Source organism: Gossypium arboreum, chromosome 1 (genome assembly GCF_025698485.1).
Source record: "Gossypium arboreum isolate Shixiya-1 chromosome 1, ASM2569848v2, whole genome shotgun sequence".
Taxonomy (NCBI): Eukaryota; Viridiplantae; Streptophyta; class Magnoliopsida; order Malvales; family Malvaceae; genus Gossypium; species Gossypium arboreum.
The window spans coordinates 68,689,539-68,696,170 of record NC_069070.1 but is presented as its reverse complement, the minus strand read 5'-3'; positions in this window follow the sequence as shown (position 1 = coordinate 68,696,170).

Sequence of the window (6,632 nt, the reverse complement as noted above, 5' to 3'; positions counted from 1 at the left end):
ATTCATAATCACATATTTTAGACAATAAATATCATATTCAAATAATTTGGTGACTCGGTTTAGCGGTCCCAAACCGCTTCGACTAGGGTCACTTTAGGGTGTCACATGATATCGTCTCAAGACCCGATTACTCGAGATCCATAAATACCGTAGGGCATTAGTGAGCCCAACCGGCATCACTAAGAACTCAGAGTGACCGTATCTCGCTCGAAAGCTGTTTTGGGTATATCCGAATCTCGAATTCATGGCGATAATAACCCGATCTCAAATCTATCTTTGAAAACACTGAGGCTCCCTTTAGTTGATCAAACAAATTGTCAATGCGCGGTATCGGATATTTATTCTTTATTGTTACCTTATTCAGATGACGATAGTCGATGCACAACCTCATGGTTCCGTCCTTCTTCTTCACAAACAATACTGGTGCACCCCAAGGTGAGAAACTTGGTCGAGCGAAATCTCTATCTGTCAACTCTTGCAACTGAGCTTTCAATTCCTTTAATTCTGTTAGTGCCATACGATACAGAGCTATGGATATCAGTGTAGTCCCAGGTACAAGCTCAATACCAAACTCTACCTCCCGAACAGGTGGTAAACCCGGTAATTCTTCGGGAAAAACATCCAGATATTCACAAACCACCGCACAGATTCAGCTTCTTTTCTAACTCATCATCAAGTACATACGCAAGGTATGCTTCGCACCCTTTCTTACATATTTCTGAGCCAACATCGATGATATTACAGCTGGCGACCCATTCAAGTCAGTAGACTCAACTCGAATCATCTCATTATTTGCACATCTCAAATCGATAGTTTTTCTTTTGCAATTCACAACTGCATCGTGAACGGTTAGCCAATCCATACCGTGGATAACATCAAATTCATCAAATGGTAAAAGCATCAAATTGGCTGGAAAGCAGGAACCTCTGATTTTTAAGGGACATTTCTTACACACTTTGTCGACAAGCACATAACGACCCAAGGATTTGACACCGAATTACGAACTCAAGAGACTCAACAGGTAAAGTCTTACTGGTTGCTAAGGTTTCACATATATAAGAATGAGTAGAACCAGGGTCAATCAAAGCAATCACATTAGTATCAAAGAGAGTGAAAGTACCGGTAATAACATCAGGCGAAGAAGCATCCTCGCGTGCACGTATAGCATAAGCTCTAGCAGGCGCACGAGCCTCAGATCTGGTTGTAGCATCTCTAGATCCTCTCTGACCACCACTAGCATTGCCCGTGTTTCTAGACGGTCTACCCCGAGCAATAGTTGCACCTGGTTTCCCACTGTGATTTACATTTTGTTCAGACAATCTCGGGCAATCCTTGATAAAATGGTCAGCTGATCCGCATTTATAACAGGAGCGGTCATGGAATCTACAACTCCCCGAATGCCATTTACCACAATACTGGCACTCCGTTCTGTCTTGACGATCGTTTCCAACACTGGCGACCGAAGTGACTCATGTACTCACAGGGGGTCGGTCACGATCTCGTCTTGAAAAACCTAAAGTGTCTCTAGACCGGCCTAAGTCATCTCTAAATTTCTTCGATGACTGTTGGAAGGGCTTTCCCGAAGATCTCTTACGAAACTCCTTTGCTCCCATATCAGCTTTCCTTTTCTCCTTACTGAGCTCCTCGGCTTTGCAAGCTCGCTCAACAAGTACTACAAATTCTCGGATTTCTAAAATGCCAACATACAGCTTTATATCATCATTCAGTCCATCTTCGAAACGTTTACACATCACAGCTTCTGAAGAAATGCATTCTCGTTCGTACCGGCTAAGCCTCACAAATTTTTGTTCATAGTCGGTAACCGACATAGAACCTTGTTTAAGTTCAAGAAATTCCTTCCGTTTTTGGTCAATGAATCTCTGACTGATATACTTCTTTTGAAACTCGGTTTGGAAAAACTCCCAAGTTACTTGCTCTCTAGGCACAACTGAAATCAACGTATTCCACCAATAGTAGGCAGAATCACGTAGCATGGAGATAGTACACCTTAAGCATTCATCGGGTGTGCAAGATAGTTCATCAAGTACCCGAATAGTGTTATCCAACCAAAATTCAGCTTGCTCGGCGTCGTCGTTGTCCGTAGCTTTAAATTCAGTAGCCCCGTGTTTTCGGATTCTGTCAACTGGGGGCTTATTTGACCTTATTTGGTCGTTGATGGAGGCATTGCAAAAGGGGTTGTATTAGTCGGGAATGGGGGTTGTGGAACAGCCGCATTAGTTCGAATGTATTGGTTGAACCAATCATTCATCACGCTATAAAAAGCTTGTCTAGCTTCATCGTTCGGATTACTAGCAATAGGTTGAGAGTCCGCCAGCACTGTCCCTTGCGCGGGAGCAGGTGCTACATTCTCAAGATCATCAGCTACCGCTCGGTTGGGATCGGGATCCATTACTACATATAGACACATTTTCAATTGTCAAAAATCACCACACTATCAAATAATCGCAAAATGGCATGTATAGCTAGACCCAAACGTATTACGGTAGTCCTAGAATCGACTAAACCGTAGCTCTGATACCAATAAAATTGTAACATCCCGTACTCGAGACCGTTGCCGGAGTCGAACACGAGGTATTTACGGACTTATTTCATTGACTTAAACAGTCCTTTTTTTTTCAGACAAGCTGGCTAACTGCATCACAGTCACTTTAAAAATCATATCTCAAGTTCCAAAGCTTGAAAACTGATTCCATAAATTTTCCCTGAAACTAGACTCATATATCCATCTACAAATTTTTTTCTAGAATTTTTAATTGGGCCAATTAGTACAGTTTATTAGTTAAAGTCTCCCCTGTTTCAGGGTTCGACTGCTCTGACCTTCATGTATTACGACTTATATATCTCCCTGTACAGGGCTTCAATACTTATGCCGTTTGTTTCTAACGAAACTAGACTCAAAAAGGAATCTATAAATATATGGCATGACCTCTAATTATCTCTGGTTTATTTATAGTGAATTTCCAAAGTCAGATCAGGGGATCCACAAATGGCTCTGGCCCTGTTCCACGAAAACTTAAATATCTCTTAAAATACGACACATATGATCGTTTCATTTCTTCCATATGAAAGTAGATTCATCAAGGTTCGATTACATAATTTATTTACTATTTAATTCCATTCCTACTATTTTTAGTGATTTTTAAAACTTACATCACTGCTGCTGTCAGCATCTGCCTTTAAGGTAGACTTTACCTATTTCATAGTTTCCATGATTCAACTAGCCCTTTTAGCATATATAGCACAAAATATGATCATGATTAACCATTCCAATGGCCAATCATTGCCAAGCATATCCACACCTCTCAATAACAATATGCCTACAAAATGATTATAACACTATGCTCAAAATATATAAGCCATTTTCACATGGCTATCCAAATATATACAACACCAAAGTACTTGACTAATAACACAAGGGCAGTCCTATACATGCCATTAGCAGAGTTCAACTAAAAGAGTACCAAAAGGGCTTTGATAGTGTGGACGACTTCGACTTTGACAATCCCGAGTCCGATAGCTGACGAACCAAAATCTATAAAACAGAAAATCAAAGAAACGGAATAAGCACTTAATGCTTAGTAAGTTTTGAGCAATGAAATTAGGCACAATTGAAGTATAGCATTCATATGACTAAACGGATAATTTCATATACACACATTCTCGAAATCATACCTACTTCACATTACCAACCCTTATACTCATACTTAAGAGATCAACTTAACCAAAAGCCGGAAGCTCATTAATCGACTGAGCGAATACTATTTAAAAGGAATCAACTAATCCAATGCATATACGAAACATACCTGATCGTTGGGATTTTACGAGCATATTAATTGAAATTATTACAGCAAGATCGCTCATTCCCAAACCAAGTACCTTCGGGATTTAACCGGATATAGCTACTCGTTCAAATGCCTTCGAGACTTAGCCCGGATATAGTAGTTCACACAAATGCCTTTGGGACTTAGCCCGGATATAGTAACTCACACAAATGCCTTCTGGACTTAGCCCGGAATTAGTAACTCGCACAAATGCCTTCGGGACTTAGCTTGGAATTAGTCACTAGCACAAATGCCTTCGGGACATAGCCCGGAATTAGTCACTAGCACAAATGCCTTCAGGACTTAGCCCGGAATTAGTCACTAGCACAAATGCCTTCGGGACTTAGCCCCGTTATCATCCGAATATTCATGCACATATCAGTAAATCATGACACATCTTTATTTCATTTTCATAACTAGAATTCAAACACAAGTCAATTATTAAGCATTCCCATTTTCAGCTCAATAGCCACATACAAACAGCATGATTTGGTTTGCTTATGACATGATCTCTATGCACATGCGGCTACCCATCATACGTATAGACTAATTAACTCAACATATAATTCAAGTAGAATCATTATATCACCGTATATTTGTTATGATTATACGTCATGACTTAATCAAATCGTAAACTAAGTTTCATTACTCGAAAACTTACCTCAGATGTTGTCGAACGATTTCGACAGCTATTCGATCACTTTTTCCTTCCCTTTATTGGATTTAGTTCCCCTTTGCTCTTGAGCTTAATTTAACAAATAAATTGATTTAATCATTTGAACATCAAAAAGAGAAACTCAAGGTACTTAACCCATATATACATTAGACATTAGAGTCACATATATATGAAATCACGAATCAACTCAACATATTAGCCCACACTCTCTTTTAGCAGATTATCTATGCCAAGATAAAAGCATCAATATGCTTGCCTCTAACCGAATACATGCAACACCAATCTACCTCATGTGGCCGAATATGCATGTCTATGTTGAGGCCGATTATATGCTTAATACTTCCTACAAATATGGTTACTTGTATTGACTACATACCATTTTGTTTCAAGTTCAAAACTCGGCTAATACACATATATACACAAGTAATCAAGTACTAACAATTGCACTTCACCTTACTACCAATTCTCATCTACTTCCTACCATGGCCGAATGCATCAAGACACCATACCATTTCAATTTTGGTCATGGGTTAAACAAAGAACTTAATGTCTAACTCAAAAATGCTAAAAAGAAAATCCAAGAGTCATCAATCACCATCACATGTATCATTACAAAGCTTCACACTTAGCATGCAAATGACATCAACACAAGTCCACCTTAGCCGAAACTTAACTCATCTTCATGCCTCATCACCACAACATCAAACACCAACCAAGAAGACAACACCCATGGCCGAATATCATCTCCATCTCATAGCAAAGATTTAAACCATGGACTAGGTAGAACTCAAGCTAACAACTAAAAACATGCATGAATCTCATGGAACAACATCAACATACCTTAGTCTAGTGAACCACCATAGCCGATTTTCTCCAAGCTCTTTCCCTTCTTTTTCTTTCTTCTATTCGGCCAAGTTGAACAACATGAGAACTTTTTCTTCATCATTTTCCTTTTCATTATTTTATTACCAAGCTCCTTATTTTATCATTCCTCCCATGAAACACTAACATAACATGTTTATAATACCTTTTTACCCATAGCATGGCCGGCCACCATCCCAAGTTTTGGGTATTTTGACATGCAAGGACAACATTTTCTAGCATGCATCAATAGGCCACTTTAACATCTGCCTAGCACATTTCTAAATTTTCTCACACAAGTCCTATTTAGCAAAATTCACTTACAATTAACAAAATTCAAACATGAAATTTTCACACATGCCTATATACATATAATAAGCATCAAATATAATGGTTAATTATTTTTATGACTCGGTCTTGTGGTCCCAAAACCACTTTCCTACTAGGGTCAATTTAGGGCTGTCACATAGGGTTTCTTCAACTTTCAAGCTTGATTGTAAGTACATCCTAGCCCTGTTTTTAATGCTCTTTAGATTTTTGAAGTCCTCGTAACCCGATTTACCTATTTCTACCATTATTTTGAAGTAGGGATCATGTTTAAAAATCTACCTATGTGTGACATGCATGTATTTTGATGTTTGATGGAAGATATTGTATCTTTAAGGTGTGATAAACAACTTTTACTAAGTGATTTTTAGTGAAATACATAAAAAGGACTTATTTGTAAAAATTGTGAAAACGGGTAGTAAAAATGTTATTTGATGAAAAATTTGGGTTATTATGAGCATCAATTAGGTTCAGTTAAACTTGGGTAACAAAAAAAATGGATACATTTCATTTTATGAGCCTAAGTACTAAAATGTAAATATGTCAAAGTTTAGGGGTAAAAATGTAATTTTCCATAAGTTGATTTTTGGATAGGTCGAGTAATGTGATAATTAAATAAGTTAAATATTCTATTATGATCAAGAAAAATGAAGTTTAGACCTTGGTCGAGGCAAAAACAAGGTTATTGACGATTAGGTCTATTTCTTACTATTTTTGTACCGAGGTAAGTTTGTGTGTAAATAAAGGCAATGTTACACTTGTATTGTTATATGTTTTATTATGCATGAATTGTATATATGATAATGTGGGTACGTTCGATGATGAAATGACAAGTGAGAAATCCCATTTTGAACCTTAGGAATAGTTTAGGATACAAGTGACATGTCACTAGGAAACCATGAGTTATGTGATTTATGTGAATCCGG